The sequence below is a fragment of the Vipera berus genome, assembly GCF_964194415.1.
Source record: "Vipera berus genome assembly, chromosome: 6".
Taxonomy (NCBI): Eukaryota; Metazoa; Chordata; class Lepidosauria; order Squamata; family Viperidae; genus Vipera; species Vipera berus.
In genome coordinates this window covers 39,196,036-39,215,120 of record NC_138208.1, presented here as the reverse complement: position 1 = coordinate 39,215,120, position 19,085 = coordinate 39,196,036, and positions in this window count along the sequence as shown.

Sequence of the window (19,085 nt, the reverse complement as noted above, 5' to 3'; positions counted from 1 at the left end):
TTCATTAAATTAGATTTAGCACAGGTCTATCAATAGCTGCTGGTGGACGAGGCCACAGCAGCTGCCCAAACCATTGTTACACATAGGGGGGCCTTCAAGGTCAAACACCTACAATTCGAGGTGAGTGTAGCCCCACTGATTTTCCAGGGAGTGATGGAGCGTACACTCAAGGGTATTCTGGGGGTGTACCCCTACTTCAATGATGTACTCATCACCAGAGAGTCTACAGAGGTCCTGGCTGAATGGCTTAGAGCCATTCTTCAGCAGTTCTGCGCCATGGAACTCAAATTGAAAAAAGAGAAATGCAAGATTGGGGTACTGTAAATGGAGTTCCTGGGATTCTGCATTGATGCCGATGGCATCCATCCTGCAGAGTCAAAGCTGAAAGTGATTCAACAGGCACCAAGCCCTAGGTCCAAAGGAGAGCTTCAAGCCTTCTTGGGCCTTCTTAATTTTTACCATGCATTCCTCCCCAATAAGTCCGCAGTGGCAAAGCCGTTACACCAGCTCTTAAACAAAAACACTCAGTGGTGGTAGTGGTGGATCAATGTCCATGAAAGGAGTTTCCAGGCAGTCAAATCACTGCTGTCCTCAAACCCGGTGCTCACGCACTTTAACGAAAAGTTGCCAGTTTGCATCACGTGTGATGCATCACCATATGGGGTTGGGGATGTGTTAAGCCATTTGTTAGCTGATGGGAAACAGTCTCCCATCGCTTATTATTCTAGGATCCTGTCTTCAGCTGAGCGCAATTACATGCAGATTGACAAGTAGGCCTTGGCCATTGTGTCTGGGGTTAAAAAGTTCCATGACTATTTGTATGGCCACCATTTCATGGTCTTCACAGACCACAAGGCTTTGCTAGGATTATTCACTACAGACAGGCAGACACCTCAGATTCTGTCTCCCAGAATGTTGAGGTGGTCTATATACCTTTCAGCCTACAGCTATAGGCTGTTTCACAAACCAGGGAAAGACATGGGCCATGCATATGGCCTTACCAGATTGCCCTTGCCACACATGGAACCAGATCTGGCTCTGGCTGCACGCATTTTAGCCATACAGGATTTGCCAGAATTCCCTCTCCATGCTGGAGATGTAGTTGTGGAGACAGCAGCTGACAAAACCCTTAACCGTGTACTGACATGGGTTCACAGGATGGCTTGACAATAGCCCAGGACCGGAATTCCAAAGTTTTTTTATGCAAAAAAAATGAGCTGTCAGCTCATAAGTGGTGTATCCTTTGGGGCAGTAAAGCTATAGTCCCCAGCTCACTATGGACCAGGGTTCTTCAGTCTCTGCAGAAAGGCCATCCGGGAATAGTCCGGATGAAGGCACTGGTGGGGAGCTACCTCTGGTGGCCAGGGCTAGATAAAGCTATCGAGGTCCAAGTACATGGGTGTTACATGTGTCAACAATCCAGACCGGAGATGCCACAGGCCCCTGTCCACCGATGGGAGGAAACACACACACCATGGTCAAGAATCCACATTGATTTTGCAGGATCCTTTCAAGGACAGCTGTTTTTAATAGTGGTTGATAGCCACTCTAAATGGTTGGAGGTGGTTCCAATTTCCACTATGACTACTGCTAGGACCATCCAGGTGCTGCGGAGACTATTTGCGACACATGGGCTCCCAGACATCTTAGTCTCTGACAACGGGGCCCAGTTCACTGTGTCAAGGGTTGTTAAGGTGTCAGGACCACTCTCATATGAGGTGGCCCTGGAAGATGGATGAGTCATTCGCTGGCACATTGATCAGCTGCGTTGGCGGCTAGCAGATCAGTTGCTGGCTCAGGACTCCCAAGAGGGACAGACACTTGGTCCACAAGAAAGTGGTCCAAGAGAGCAGTTTGCATGCTCTGAGAGAACTCTTGCACATGGTGACTGGGAAGTGGCTGTAGAAGAGTCCCCTGCTGACACACAGACGGTATCCAGGATCTGGACAGACAACCTGCACAAAGGAACAGCCCAGCAGATTTTGCTGAACAATTGGACTTTGGTTTGGGGTGACTAGGACAGGCCAGCCAAAGGGACTCGAGTCACTCTGACTCCACTGAACCTCAGAGCCCTGGTCTACCCAGCCTGGCAGGCAAGCAGGTAGACCGGGCGATTCCTGTAACCCCCAGATGTTCTGAACAGTCACAAAGGCTGCCTAAGTATATGCAAGATTATGTAAAGCAAATGAGACTTTGTGCTACCCAGGGGGAAGGGGTGTAATGTATTGGCCTTATATGCTTAAATCAGTTGCTTTATATCTAACTGCTTGCTTAATGGCTGACCTACTGCCACCTGTATAAATTGGCCAACTGTATAACTATCTGTGCAGCAGCTATTATCTTGCTTCTGTTGTTATGTTCTGAATGAGTATAAACTTGTTGCTGTTTAAACACTTCGTCTCGCTTAACGCCTCAAGAACCAAATACTTAACACCTTACATGTTTAGTTCCCTGGACCAGCCTTATTATTAAGAGACTGATATTCCACACTGCTGTTCTTTTATGGACATAACATTTGTATAATGTTTCAGCAATTAGATAAAAGTTCTGCTATTGATCTCTCTCTGTGACTCTGTGTGGTAGATCAAATATGTCAAATATTTCAAAAGTGAGCCAAGTTGCCTTTTCATTCCTTTCTAGAATCCTGGACATCTAACTATTCATCAGTGTTCTCAAATTTTTTCAGGTCACACAATACATACAACAAATCAGTTCCTCTGACCAAGAGACAGTCATTCCAACCCTGTGGCCTAACCTCAAATTGAACTGAGCATGAATCTCCTAGAACTCTAATGATGTGCAGAAAGTTCTTTTTACAAAGAAAGAGAGAGAGAGAGAGAGAGAGAGAGAGAGAGAGAGAGAGAGAGAGAGAGAGAGAGAGAGAGAGAGAGAGAGAGAGAGAGAGAGAGAGAAATCTGAACATTCTGTTTAAGCCTTTAACAGGAAGTCAGCAATGCATAACTCCTCCATAGCTTATTCTGGGACTGGGACTTACTGAATGAGCCAAAACCAGAATATCTTGGAAATCTCTCAAGAAATCCTGCTGGAGTTATTTCCAGTCACAAGTTCCGGACCAATGTGGTTTGGACACATGTTCAAAAGTTTGAAAACTTGTCTGCTTCTTGTCTTTTTTGAGAATCCTCAGCCAACCTGCCAAGTCTCAAAGCACTGTGGAATCTCCTCTAGGAAACCCATCTGATTGTTTTGTCCTGAAAAATGTTGCGTGTAAAGTCTTCTCAGAACTGGGGTTAATCCAGGATTTTTAGAATCAATGAATAAGCTTTTGGTAGACAGATTTTGAGTGAGGATTTGAATGTGTATTTTAAAAATTATTAATGAATGAATAGAAATCAAACATCAAACTCATAAATACATAGCTGGGAAGGAATAATTTTACTTAACTTCATTTGAGAAGTGAATTCAGTGCAGATAATAAAAAAAAATGCAGTGCTTAAATTGCATTAAGGAATTAAGCTGGTTTCTTGTATATGAAATAGGATTTGAAAAGACTGTATCACAACTGAACCAATAATACCATAAGAAGATGGAAAAAATCATCATAATTAGAAAAATATTCCTAACCAGTTTTTTTTGCATTTTCTTTAAACATTTCAAAGATAAATACACACACAAAAAAACACAAAAATGAATAAAAGAATTAAATACATCAATAAAAAGGCATTTTGAAAGGTAAAGTATCAAAATTTTGCATGTATATATATTAAATTGTAGTCTGGAAATGGTTTCCTGTTTGAACTGAATTCTGTGTCAGATTTATATTGAGAAATGAAGTTATTCTAGACTTCAAAACATACTCTCATATTTATTTTTTATTTGAATATATTATGTTCCATAAACAGCATGTTCTAAAACTTGTATCATTTTATTATTTTAAGTTTTTAGCATTTTCTTTTAAACCAATAAACTACATTGACACATTCTGTACAGCTAAACAATTGTTAGGAAACAGACATTCTGTGCATACTCTATATTCCAAAATGTTCAAGCTGTTGAATAGAATAGAGCTGGAAAGTACCTTGGAGGTCATCTAGTCCAGCCCCTGCTCAAGCAGGAAAACCTATACAAGTGACTGTCTAGTCCATGGCTTTTCAACCGGTGGTACGCATACCACTGGTGTTATGTGAGCACCTGGCTTGTGGTACATGGTGTCGCCTTCCTCCCCCCCCACCTGCCCCTTGTCTCCTCCTCCCCCCCGTGCTCCACTTCTTCCCAGCTCACTTGCTGCAGGAAAGCATGCTGCTTGGCAGTGGCCTGCAGGAACCCTACAGAGGGCACATGCAGGCGCAGAGCAAGACCCTGCCCACCCCAGGGACTTGTGCAGCAACCGGATTGACTTTTGATTGGTGCTTCTTCGGGGCACACATAGCTGAGAAGGTGCGTCCTAGTCCCAGGTACCTGTAAGGTGATCAGCCTGCTCCTCCCCCATTGCCCGCCAGCTCTGGGAGAGCCCCGTGTGAGTGCCTCATTGGCTGCCGAACCCTGCCTTTTGAGCAGGAGTGGCCTTGCCCTGCTTGCCCTTGGCCGCCTCCATGGGTGCTGCTCTAGCATGGAGAGGGCGAGGCTGGTCCCCGTTTGGCCTGCTAGCCCTGGGAGAGCCCCGCACAAGCGCCTCACCAGCTGCCGAACCCTGCCTTTCGAGAATGAACGGCTGTCAAGTCCCAGACTCGACAATCAACCGGTTTGGGGGGGACATGCCAAAGCTCATCCTGGATCCTCCCGAAGCCTGCTTGCAAAAAGTGGGGCGGGCGGCGGCAGCTGCTCACGGTGCTGGCCAAGAGCAAGCAGGGCAAGGCTGCTATCAAGCCCCGGGCTTGACAATCAACCGAGTGGGGTGGGGAGAATCTGTGCAGCAATTTGGCAACCTGGCCTGCCAGCCACTCGTTGCTCTGCCAATCAGCTGGGAGGCTGAGACTCCAGATTTGAGCCACTGACAGAGCACAATGCGGGGAAGAAGCACCAAAGCCAGCCACTCACTGCTCTGCCGATCAGCTGGTTTGCTGTGCGGATTTAAACCCCCCCCCCCAGTTGATTGTCAAGGCCGAGGCTTGATACTGGCCTTGCCCTGCTTGCTCTTGACCAGCACCGTGAGCAGCTGCCACTGCCTGCCCCACTTTTTGCAAGCAGGCTTCTAGCAGCGGGAGGCTCCGGGACGAGCTTTGGCATGTCTTCCCTGCACTCTGCTCTGTTGGCAGTTCAAATCCAGAGTCTCAGCCTCCCAGCTGATTGGCGGAGCAACGAGTGGCTGGCAGGCCAGGTAGCCGAGTTGCTGCATGGATTCCCCCCCACCTGGTTGATTGTCGAGCCCGGGGCTTGATAGCAGCCTTGCCCTGCTTGCCCTTGGCCTGTGCTGTGAGCAACCACCACTACCCGCCCGTTTTTGCAAGTCCTGTTATGCCACTGCCGCAGGTTTCCAGCAGCAGGAGGCTCCGGGACAAGCTTTGGCGTGTCTTCCCTGCTCTGCACTCAGTCTGCAGGGGCTGCCTTGGGAAAGGTGGAAGCACAGCTGTGGTCCAGGATGGTCAACTGCTCCGAGCCCTGTTTGGCCGGCTTTGTGCCTCCGTCCCCCAAGAGCAGCTGGTTGTGATTTGCTGCCATGCACTTCCCCGAGTGTGCCTTAGCCCCGGATCTCATCCCACCCAGGACTCTGGCTGTGTCTGCAGAAGGCAGTGGAGTGAAGGGCATTTTGGCGTGTCTTCCATCCATCCCGTGTGAAGGGCGCCTTCCTGCCCCATGGTCCACAGCAGCATTGTTGGATGCATGGATTGACTGTGAGTGAATGCGAGGTGTTTCTGTTGCTGGAATAAAGCTTATTAAACGAGCTGGCAACCTCCGAGTATCGTTGATAGATCTTCCCCAACTTTCCTCGGGTGCTTCATAAAAAGTTAAGTGGGCATCAGGTTTCTTGGTAAAAATGGATTAGGAAGGAAGGAAGGAAGGAAGGAAGGAAGGAAGGAAGGAAGGAAGGAAGGAAGGAAGGAAGGAAGGAAGGAAGGAAGGAAGGGACAATGGGAGGGAGGGAAGGAGGGAAGGACAAAGAAGGAGGGAAGGAAGAAAGGAAGGAAAGAAGGAAGGGACAATGGGAGAGAGGGAGAGAAAGAGAGGGAAAGAAAGAGGGAGAGAAAGAGAGAGAGAAAGAGGGAGAGAGAGAAATAGAGAGAGGGAGAGAGAGAGAGAAGGAGAGAGAAAGGGAGGGAGAGAGAAAAAGAGAGAAAGGGAGAGAAAGAGAGAGAAAGAGAGGGAGAGAAAGAGGGAGAAGGAGGGAGAGAGAGAGAGATAAAGAGGGAGAGAGAAGGAGAGAGAAAGAAAGGGAGGGAGGGAGAGGGAGAAATAGAGAGAGGGAAAGGGAGCGGGGAGAGAGAGGGAAAGAAAGAGAGGGAGAGAGAGAGATTAAATTAGTAACATGGTGGTTAAGTGAATCTGGTTTCCCCACTAACTTTGCTTGTCACAAGGTTGCAAAAGGCGATCACATGACCCTGGAACAATGTGACCATCATAAATATGAATTGGTTGCCAAGCATCCAAATGTAAATCACATGACCCTGGGGATGCTGCAATGGTCATAGCTGTGAAAAATGGTCATAAGTCACTTTTTTCAGTGCCATTGTAACTTTGAACAGTCACTAAGTGAATTGTTGTAAGTCGAGGACTACCTGCACTTTATCATTTTTGACAGGGTTTGTGCAGAATATCTCCTGAGCCAACAAGGAGAATGCACAGAAGAAGTGGTACTGAGAGTAGTCAGATTTTGCACAGCAACCACACTGATACATTGAGGTGTGTAAAAAAGGGAAAAAATTACTTTTAGGAGTAGCAGTCCAGGTCATACATGGGTACAGAGTAGATATGAACAGTTCAAGAGTTATCCAATACAAAGTCGTCTTACCAGTCCAAAGGTCAAAAACACAGTTCTTTGGGTTTAACAAACAGTAGCAAAACCACAATCAACAATAATCAGCAAGCAATGTAACAGAGTAACTAACACACACATAGAGAGAAGCTATGTCTCTAGCCATTCTAGCTAGCTAATGGCAGAAAGTGAAGAGGAACTGAAGAGTCTCTTGTTGCGAGTGAAGAAGGAGAGTGCAAAAGTTGGGTTGAAACTAAACATTAAGAAAACCAAGATCATGGCATCCGGCCCTCTCAATTCCTGGCAAATAGATGGGGAAGAAATGGAGGTAGTGACAGATTTTATTTTCCTGGGCTCCAACATCACTGCAGATGGGGACTGTAGTCAAGAAATTAAAAGACGCTTGCTCCTCGGGAAGAAAGCCATGGCAAATCTAGACAGCACACTAAAAAGCAGAGACATCACCCTGTCAACAAAAGTGCGTATAGTCAAGGCTATGGTCTTCCCAGTTGCAATGTATGGCAGTGAAAGTTGGACCATAAGAAAGGCTGAGCGCAAAAGAATTGAGGCCTTTGAACTCTGGTGCTGGAGAAGACTCCTGCGAGTCCCTTGGACTGCAAGGCGATCAAACCGTTCAGTCCTAGAGGAGATCAACCCTGACTGCTCTTTAGAAGGCCAGATCCTGAAGCTAAAACTCAAATACTTTGGCCACCTAATGAGGAGGAAGGACTCACTGGAGAAGAGCCTAATGCTGGGAAAGATTGAGGGCAATAGAAGAAGGGGACGACAGAGAATGAGGTGGCTGGATGGAGTCACTGAAGCAGTAGGCGTGAGCTTAAATGGACTCCAGAAGATGGTAGAGGACAGGAAAGCCTGGAGGAACATTGTCCATAGGGTTGCAATGGGTCGGACACGACTTCGCAACTAACAACAACAACAACAACATGTCTCTAGCTCCCTCTTATGGCCATTGAAAGAACACAGCGTTGACCAATCATTACACATTTAAAGGGATACAATACATTACAAATCATAGCTTATATATTGCCAACCCAACCAGTTAGGCTGTAATCATATGACTAACAATTTTTTTTCTTTTTCTTTTTTTTGGTCAAGTTTTTGACACCTTGCTGGGCGACTGGTGGTACTCAGACATTGCCTTATCCTAAAAGTGGTACAATGGGTGAAAAGGTTGAAAAGCGCTGGTCTAGTCTTCTTAAAAACCTCCAGAGAAGGAGCGCCCATGATTTCTGAAGTCAAGCTGTTCCACTTGTTAATTGTCCTCACTATTAGGAAGTTTCACCTTTTCCAGGTTGCTTCTTTCTTTGATCAGTTTCCAACCATTGTTTCTTGTCCTGCGGTCTGGAGCTTTGGAGAATAGTTTGATGCCCTCTTCTTTGTGGCAGACCCTCAAATACTGGAATACTGCTATTATGTCATCCCTGTTTCTTCTTTTCTTTAGAATAGCCAAACCCAAGTCCTGGAGGCATTCTTCATATGTTTTAGTCTCCAGGCCTTTGATCATTTTAGTTGTTCTTCTCTGAACTTTTTCCAAAGTCTCAACATCTTTTTTTTAGTATAGTGACCAAAATTGGTTGCAGTATTCCAGGTATGGTCTTACTACGGTTTTATAAAGCGGTACTAATATTTTGCGTGATCTTGATTCTATGCTTCTGCTTATACAACCCAGGACTGTATTGGATTTTTGGCTGCTGCTGCACACTGCTGGCTCATAGTCATGTGATTGTCTACTAGGACTCCAAGGTCCCTCTCACAGTTCCTTTTCTCCACATTAAATTTCATTTTGTTGGATAGGGCCCATTGTTCAAGTTTGTCAAGATCTTTTTGGATCCTAAGTTTGTCTTTTGGGGTATTGGCTATTCCTGCAAATTTGATGAGTTCCCTTCAATTCCCTCATCTAAGTCATTGCTGAAGATATTAAAGAGTATTGGGCCTAAGACAGAGCCTTGTAGTGCCCCAATGCTTACTGCTTGTCTCCATGTGGATGTAGTAACATTGAGGACTACTAACTGAGTATGGTTTGTCAGCCATCTACAGATCTATCTGGTGGTGATGTTGTCTATCCTGCCTTTTTCTAGCTTACTAAACAACAGTTTGTGGTCTACTTTGTCAAATGCCTTATCGAAATCTAAGTATACTATGTCCACAATGTTTCGCTGGTCTAAATTTTTAGTCATTTTATCAAAGAATGAAATAAGATTGGTTTGGCATGATCTGTTTTTAACAAACCTATGCTGGCTACTAGTTATAATTTTGTTTGCTTCTAGTTATTCGCAGATCATTTTTGATGATCTTTTCCAGGATCTTCCTAGGTATTGATATTAGACTGATTGGTCTGTAGTTTCCTGGGTCCATTTTTCCCCCCCTTTCTTGAAGATGGGAACCACATCAGCCCTTTTCCAATCCACAGATACTTCCCCAGTGCTCCAGGATTTTTGAAACATAAAGTGCAATGGTTCTGAGGTAACATCTGCCAGCTACTTCAGAAGTCTGGGGTATAATCTGTTGGGTCTCAGTGATTTATATTTGTCAAGGTCGGTAAGTGTTCTTTTACCATTTTCTTGCTTATTTTAATTTTTGTTTCTAGTTTGTCTTTTGCAGTAATTTTTTTGCTATGTTGGGTTATAATTTCTTTTTGTGTGAAGACTGATGCAAAGAATGATTTAAGCAACTCTGCTTTCTCCCTACTGCCTGTTACTTCCTTGCCATCTTCTCTCTTTAGTGGAACTACAGTTTCCTTGACTTTTTTCTTGTTGTTAATATGTTGGAAGAAACTTTTTTTTCTTATCCTTGATTTCTGTTGCAAGTGTTTGTTCATTCTGAGCCTTTGCTTTCCTGACTTCGTCTTTGCATGTCCTGGCTGTCTGCTGATAATCAGCCTTTGTTATGTGTCCCTCTTTCTATTCTTTGTACTTGTCCCTTTTGCCTTTCAGTTTGTCAGAGAGAGCTTTTTGCAGCTATGCTGGTTTCTTCTTGAATTTCTTGTTTTTCTTTTTCAGTGGTACTGTGCTGGCCTGGGTTTTTATGAGATGCAAGCTGATGGAACTCACTGTCATATAATGTTCTTAGAAAATAGTTTGATAACTTCAGGTAGTCCTTGATTTACAGCAGTTCATTTAGTGACTGTTCAAAGTTACAACAGCAGTGACAAAAATGACTTATGACCAGTGCTTTTTTTGTAAAAAAAAAAAAGAAGAAAGAAAAGAAAAGAAAAAAGAAAAAAGGTGCCAGAACTCACATCTTGTTAATCTTTTATTGATATAATTTTATTTATATATTTATTTATATGATTAAAAAATTAAATATTCAGTTCTTAACATAAATGTAATTTATTGTAATTAAGGCAGGGGTGTCAAACTCACAACATCATGTGATGTGTCATGACGTATCGTGACTTTTTTTCCATTGCTGGCAATGGGGTCGGCATGATTTCGCTATGATGCATCTGGCCCACGGGCTGGCAGTTTGACACCCCTGATTCAAGGCAAATGTTCATAATAAATTCAAAAGTTTTGTCCAATTCTCGTCCGGCAAATCTTCTCCTTTCCTTGCTGTTAGTATCTATGGCCAAATGTCATCCTCTGAGTAACCACAGATCAACGTACTTTGAAGGATCCAAACGTCTCAGGTGGTCCAACAAGTTTGATGAACAAAAGTGCTGAAATTGTTTTAGTCTTCAACAAAGCTCTTGTTGGGGTGGCAATTAGATTTATCTGGGAAAACCCACATTCACATTCACTTGAAGAAATGGAAATGGTATTCAGAGTCCGTATCAAATGCAACAGTTTTTCTGGATATGTCTTTTTGAGAATGTATTCACAGAATCCACGAATCATTTCTTTTTCATTTAGTTGCAGTCTGATTGACAAGTTTCTAATTTCCACTTCTCCAAATGTCAGTCGAGTATTAACGTCTTCAGGCCAATGTGCTTGATCAAGTACGCAAGACCAATACACCAACTCATCGGCTTTGCTATCAAGCAATCTTTTTTCAATTGACTGTTTCAATTTTGTATAAAATGTACTTGGGTCAATGGGAGGATCCTTTCTTGAATCTTTTTCATGAAGTAAAACTCCACGAAAGCGAAGATCGCGTACAGATGGTTTGTAATTTCACCCTTGTGACATTCTTACTGATGCTGCATCTTAAAGATTTGAGCCAAGTTTAATTCATAATTGCCTTTAGTTTTTTTCATCTGTTTTTGGCTTAAATGAAGTAATGCATCTTTCAGACATTCATCAAATAAACTAGAATTTGTCGTGAGCATCTTCTTAAATACAAACAGCTCATAAGCTGGACTTACCTATATTAGCAACCACATTATTGATGGCTTGAACATACCATTTTAGAGATATGATCCCATTGGTTCAAGTGAATGAGATGCTCCTAAAACCCAAAATGCATGCTGTTAATTCATCCCTGCTAAAATAGTTGGTTATTTTCATCAGACTTAGTTTATGATGAACTTAGAACACTAAGTTCTGTTTTATCAAATTAATTATGAAGACAGCATAGTAGGTTGCCATAGGGGTGAAAAATTGTGGGATAGCTCCATGTTTATATACTGCAGGTGGGTATAGTAAAGATGGAATATTATTTTTTGTCTACTTGGGAAATGATGTGTTACACTTTAATAAACGAGAAGACAACTTTTGCATTTATAGTCTGACATATATTGAGTTCCTTTTGGAAGGACTAGCAATGGGAGATAATAGATGTCTAATACAAGTGCATATGGTGCATTTAACATATATGTGTTTAATTGATGGAGTCATGTTACTGACAACATAATGAATTGCAAAGAAATTGTGTTATATATATTCAACTTTGCCTTAATAATATAAACATTTTTGTTCAGTTGTTTCTTTTTTATTAACAAAGTTCATGAGGAGATTATAAACTTGTTTAAAAACACTACACAACCCTTAAGCCTTCTGTCTTGGAACAGGGTTTGTCTCAAACCAATAACCCTTAATCCATGTTTCACCCACAAACGCAGCAGTTTCCACATGAAGATTCCCCTTGCAAATCTTTCTAGACTCATAATCTACAGAAAATGCTAGGGCTATATCGGAGACCCCAGGAAAAAAGAAGAGGCTTCTGACCATGCATAAAGTGCTATCTTGTCCTGTAATATTTCCAGGGACCTGATCTGAGCCTCTATGCAGAATTAAGTGTTGCTCCCCAACTCCCACCACTGGTCCTCTCTTACTCACAAGGAGATGGTGTGGTTGGGCAGCAGGGAGGAATGCAAAATTCCCGCCAACTTGCCTCCGCTGCAGACAACTTTGATGTGCAGCATTTTCCGGCTGGGTCTTTTGGCACGATCAGCAGTACAGAAACAGCTGACAATGACCAGGTCTGGGCAATTCCTATTGGCTTTCAAAAGCCAACAGAGGGAGTAGCATAACCCATGCAGGAGATAGCAGCCAAGTCTGGCGGGCGTAAGTGCGCGAGTCGTGCCCTGGGACTAACCATGTGCTGTTCCCCTGTTGGGGGCAACAGAAGTTGAAAATATGTCAAAAAAAGCTGCCAGAACGTGCTTCTGTGCATTCTATGACAAAAAAGCCCTGCTTATGACCATTTTTCACACTTATGAACATTGCAGCATCCCCATGGTCATGTGATCAAAATTCAGATGCCTGACAACTCGTTTGTATTTAAAAAGTTTGCGGGGTCCCAGGATCACGTGATCCCCTTTTGCGACCTTCTGACAAGCAAATCAATGAGGAAGCCAGATTCATTTAACAAATGTGTTCTAATTTAACAACTGCAGTAATTCTCTTAACAAATGTGGCAAGAAAAGTCATAAAATGGAAGGAAACTCAGTTAACACATTTCTCACTTAGCAACATAAATTCTGGGCTCAGCTGTGGTTGTAAGTCAAGGACTACCTGTACTTATTATTTAACTTTTGCCATTAAAACAAGCCATCTCTTTTTTTATTTAGTCAGGTAGCTGAAACTCCTTCTGAATTTATATTCTCCTTGAAACATTTTTGTACTAAATTTGCTGCCTATTGAATCTCCGTTACAGTTTCACACCATGACTTCTTATACTTCTCAGCCATTAATTTAACCTTTCCCTTTCTGGCACCAACAGTAACAAATTCTAATCCTTTTCTAATCCATAATCAACCATTTTTAACTGACCATTTAAACACTTTTTATTATCATCTGTTCAAAAACACAGACCAGCTGGGCCCCGAGGGAAATCCAAGAAAATGTTTAAACTTTTCTGCTTGAAGTTAGCCCTTTCATTAGAAACATTTGCTATGGAAACTCCCACTGTCTTATGTCCACCAGGTTTATGTAAAATAACATAGATTTATTTCAACAAAGCACTTTGGACCATGGAGGCAACTCGATTTGTTTTGTCAAAGTGAGAGCCCACCAGATTTCATCTGAATGAAGCAATATGCCCATTTTCACTTCTCTTCTACCAATGCTACTAGAGAAGGATTACACAAAAGTTTTCTAGACAGACTGGCTGATCTTTAGGTTGTCTATATCCTTCACTGAGACTGCCCAACCTGATACATACCAAACCCCCGGGAGCCTTCAAACATCTTGGGGAAACCCCGACCCGGCAGCCGTTGACAGTTGACAGCTGTCAAAAGGCTGCCGGAAGAAACAACGCATGCGTGTAAACCCGCAGGCAGCCATTGACAGTGACAGCTGTCAAAAGAACTGCCGAGAGCAAACACGCACGCGCCAAGACCGATCCAGCTGACAGCCGCCGGATCTGTCAGCACGGCGGTCCCCAATCAGGTCCTCCAGCTGAGCTGGCCGCTCAGCTGAGAGGATTCCCCTAGCAGCCCCAGAGCTGTCAGACTGCCGCAAGGCTATTGGCTGCCACCCTAGCGGCAGGAAAGCACGGTTCACTGATTGGTTGTAATGTTTTGACAGTTCTCTATAAAAGCCAGTTTGTGTTGCCTGTCAGCTGTCCGGAGCTGAACTAAATAAACGTCTGAACTTTGCCTACGGTCTCCCTCTCGTCCTTCGTGAGACATTTCACCTGGCGACAAGGATGGGATCCCGGTACTACAGAGCTGCCTCTTGAGCTAAGTCACATCTTGAAGGAGTTCCGATCCCTCCTGCTGATAATTCACTGCTGAAGTCGCTTTGAGGGCAAAGGAACCCTTCTGCAGCTTGGACAGTACCGTGGACCCACACCATGGCAAACTTAGGACACATCAGGGAGTTCGACGTCCGGCATCCCGAGGGATGGGAGTTGCACTGGGGGCAAGTCGAGGGCTACCTCGTCGTCAATAAGATAACGGAGGACCGCCACAAAGCCGCAGCCCTACTGTGCCTCAGCGGCCCTGCCGTCTACGACATCGCTGTAGGGCTCTGCAGCCCGGACGCTGAGCTGACCGACCGCCTCAGCAAGCACTTTATGCCCCGACGGTCCGAATTATATTGGTGCCTCCACTTCGCTCGCCGTCACCAGCAACCGGGCGAAGCATCCACAGCTTTCATCGCGGGGGTGCGTCACGCCGCCCGCAGATGTCAATTTCCAGACCTGGAGGACCGCATTAGAGACCAAATCATCGCCGGTCTCTCCAACGAACGGCTCCAGCGGAAATTGGTGCCCAAACCCACAATGGACCTCGCTGAACTCACACTAGAAATCATGGCCTACGAGGACAGCCATCGTGAGGGCTCCCCTGTGTTCAGAGGCAGCCCCACCGGGTCAGTCCACCAGGCCTGGGAGCCTGACAGCGAGTCCCCGGAGGCCAGCACCAGTGTGCCAGCTGCAGCGGAGCCCACGCCAGAGCTACTTGCAGATTTAGAAATGCCAAATGCCACGGATGCGGGAAGACCAGGCATATTCGCTTTGCGTGCCGCAGCCAGAACCGGGAGACCCTCCACGAACTTGAGGAAATTCCGGCAGGTAGGACAAAAATTCCCCTCCCTGCCAAGAAAACCTCCCAGCCCTCAGTGTTATCCATCCTCGCCAAAAAAAAACTTTGGCCATCCACCATTTACAGCCCAAAATCAAAATCTGGGTTAAGATCCAGGGGGTCCCTTGTGAGATGGAGGTGGACTCAGGGTCCTCCGTCTCTATAATGTCCTGGGACACTCTCAGGAAAATCTGCTCTAAAAGCAAACACCGTATTTCCCTTCAGCCCTCCAAAATATTACTCGCTGATTTCCAGGGAGCTGCCATACAATTAAGGGGACAGGCCAAACTGAGGGTGGAGTTTAAAAAGTTCCAAGGGCACCTTACGATCCAGATTACAGAAGGACCCAGGGCCAGCCTCATCGGCCTAGATTGGTTCGAGGCCCTGGGCATCCGTCTCGAAGGCACCAACCGCATTCAGTCACAAACCTTAGAAAACGTATGCCAAATGTTCACAGATGTTTTCGATGGGACACTTGGCAAATATACTGGCCCCCCCATAGACCTCAAACTTAAACCAGAGGTCGGTCCCATCCGCATTAAAGCAAGGAGGGTCCCCTTTGCCCTGAAACAGAAAATAGAAGCCGAATTAGATCGCCTAGTATCCCTAGGGGTCCTAGAACCAACAGATGGGGGAACCTGGGAAACACCCATCGTAACCCCAGTCAAGCCAAACGGGGACGTGAGGATCTGTGCGGATTATAAAGCCACCCTGAACCGCGCATTGAACCCCCACGCATATCCAGTCCCCGCAGTCAGGGACGTGCTGTCTGAAATATTCAATATTCGCCAAACTCGATCTGGCGCATGCGTTCCTCCAACTACCTGCCACCCAAGAAACAGCTGACGCCCAAACTATCATCACACACCGCGGCGCCTTTAAGGTAAACCGCCTTCAATTCGGAATTTCAGTGGCTCCTGGTATTTTCCAGGAAGTCATGGAGAAAACCCTGAAAGGGATCCCCAAGGTCTGCCCCTATTTCGATGACATGCTCATCGCAGGGGAATCCGAAAGCACCTTAGCAGCCAGGCTGCAAGAAGTACTGGCCAGATTCCGCAGAGCAGGGTTAAAACTCAAATGGGAAAAATGCTCCATAGGTGTCCCATCTGCAGAATTCTTAGGCTACAAAATTGACTCGCAAGGAATTCACCCCACCAACTCTAACATCCTTGCCATCAGGGCTGCCCCAACGCCAAAAAAACAAAACGGAGCTCCAGGCTTTCCTGGGGCTCTTGAATTTTTACCATGCCTTCCTGCCAAGGAAAGCGACCATCGCAGAACCCCTCCACAGGCTTCTTGATAAAGGGGCAGCCTGGAAATGGACGGCAGCCCACGAAAACAGTTTTAAATCACTAAAACAAATGCTGTCCAGTAACGCAACCATTTCCCACTACCAAGAAAATAAACCCCTCTGTATAGCCTGCGACGCATCCCCATAAGGGATAGAAGCAGTTCTGAGCCATTTACATAGTGATGGGACCCAAGCCCCGGTGGCCTATTATTCAAGGACCCTATCCAAAACAGAAAGGAACTATGCCCAGATCGATAAGGAGGCTTTGGCAATCGTGGCAGGCATAAAAAAAAATTCATGACTACCTATATGGCCGCCCCTTCATAATTTACACGGATCACAAGCCTTTGCTGGGTCTATTCACCTGGGACCACCAAACCCCCCAAATCTTGTCTCCCAGGATGCTGCGATGGACAACGTTCCTCGCAACGTATTCCTATCAGTTAATATACAAACCGGGACACCGGGAGGGGCCTGACTGAGGGCTCTCATCAGCAAGATCTTCAACCCCCTCAGCAAGGTCTTCAGTACCCCCCTCCTCCTCTGATTCGTCCGACCCAACTGCCGAACCCACAGGCTGACCCTGAATCACAACACTATCCTGCACCGCAGGGCCCTTTCCCCGGGTCTGCCGATCCGGATGCGGTCGGGATGGAAATTGTTCATGAAAAGCGGTCACCAACGCAGGGGCATGAACGGCGGTCGTGTCTTCCCAGGTGAACTACTCTGGTCCATAACCTTTCCATTCAATCAGGTACTGGAAACGACCTTTCAGCCAACGGGAATGCCTGATGCTGGCGACCTCGTACTCGGGGGTGCTGCCTCCATCACGAGGTCCTGATGGGGGAGGTTCCGCTCAGCGGAGTGGACAGGCCGGTTGCTCGGGGACCAACAGAGACCGATGAAAGACTGGGTGCACACGCAGGGAATGTGGCAGAGTTAAGCGATAGGCGACCGGATTGATGACAGCCTCGACTGGGAACGGTCCTAAATATCGGTGATCTAACTTTCTCACCGGCCATGTTGACGGTAGGTTCCTGGTGGACAACCAGACCCGATCTCCCACCGATAGTGGAGGCGTATCCCGTCTTGACCGACCAGCAAACCTTTTGTAATCGGCCTTGGCCTTCTCTAACTGACGTCGCACCAATCGATGGATCGCCTGTAACTCTGCCATGAAGTCGTTCGCTGCCGGCTCTGGTGAGTCCACGGGAGAAAGGGGGAAAAACCGGGGGTGATATCCCGCATTGGCCAAGAACGGTGTCATCTGTATGCAGGTGTGCTGCGAATTGTTAAATGCAAACTCAGCTATGGCCAGATAGTCCACCCAATTGTTTTGCTGCAGATTGACGTAGCAGTGCAGATATTGTTCCAGGATACCAATGACCTTCTCAGTTCCCCCGTCAGTTTGAGGATGATGCGCGGACGAGAGGCAAATCTTGATATCCAACGCATGCATCAACTCCTGCCAGAAGCGGGCTGTAAACTGGGGCCCCCTATCAGAGATGACTCTATCAGGGAGGCCGTGCAGCCGAAAGACCTGCTGAATGAACATACGACTAGTGGCGCGGGCTGACGGTATGCCGCGACAGGGGATGAAGTGCGCCATCTTGGTCAGTATGTCCACCACCACATACACTGTCGTAAAACCAGAGGATGGGGGTAAATCCATCAGAAAGTCCATGGACACAGCCCCCCAGGGTCTTTTGGGTGTCGGCAAAGGCTGCAGTAATCCAGGCGGGGCCCCTGTCGCTGACTTGGCCTGCCTGCATGGGATGCAGGAGGTAACATAGGACTGGACGTTGTGTCAGACTCGGGGCCACCAGAAGGCACGGGAGACCAGGTTCAGGGTCTTGAACAGGCCAAAATGTCCCGCCGCCGGGTTATCGTGACACTGGCTGAGGATGAGTCCCCTGAGTGGCCCTCCCGGAACGTAGAGCCGGTCACGATAATACAAGAGTCCATCCGTGACCGTCCAAGGAGAATCTGGCCCCACCTCCTCCTTCCGCTGAGCCACCCACACCTCCTGCTGCTGTGCCTCCTGGATCCGAGCCCGTATATCAACCGGCTCCTGCACCGCAGCAAAAGACTCGACGGGGATCACTGTCCTAGGCAGAAGCTTGTCTTCCACTCAGGAATATTTGGGCTTCCTGGACAGAGCATCCGCTCTTTGATTGTGCCCGCTCGGTATGTACCGAACCCGGAAGTCAAACCTTGCAAAGAAAAGAGACCACCAGATCTGGCGTTGGTTCAAATTCCGAGCGGTCTGCAGGCTTTCCAAATTCTTATGGTCTGTCCGGACCTCGATTTGATGCCACGCTCCCTCCAGATGATGCCTCCAGGCCTCGAACACCACTTTGATGGCTAGCAGCTCCTTTTCCCAGATTGTATAATTGCGCTCCGAAGGGTTCAGTTTTCGTGAATGGTACGCGCAAGGGAAGAGGGTACCACTGGGCATCATTGCCTGGAGTAACACCGCCCCAATGGCAATGTCGGAGGCGTCCGCCTCCACAACAAACGGCCGTTGCGGGTCAGGATGCTTCAAGATGGGCTCCTTCATGAATGCTTCCTTCAATGTCTGGAAAGCCTGTTGTTCAGGAGCGTTCCACTGGAACCGAGTCTTCTTCTGCAGGAGCCGGGTGAGGGGGGCTGTCAAGGCAGCAAACCCAGGGATGAAAGTTCGGTAATAGTTGGCGAATCCAAGAAGTCGCTGAACATCCTTCACGTGACGCGGGGGTTGCCAACTCTGCAAAGACTCAACCAAAGGCTCCATGGCGATGCCCTCAGGAGAATACGGTGACCCAGGAAATCGATGGTCACCCGGTAGAACTGGCACTTCTCCAACTTGGCAAACAGCCGATGTTCTCGGAGTCGCTGCAGGACCTGATGGAGATGCTGATGGTGCACCTCACACGACGGGGAGTAGATCAGGATGTCATCCAAGTAGATCACGACAAACTGATCCAACAAATACCGGAAAATGTCGTTCATGAAATGCT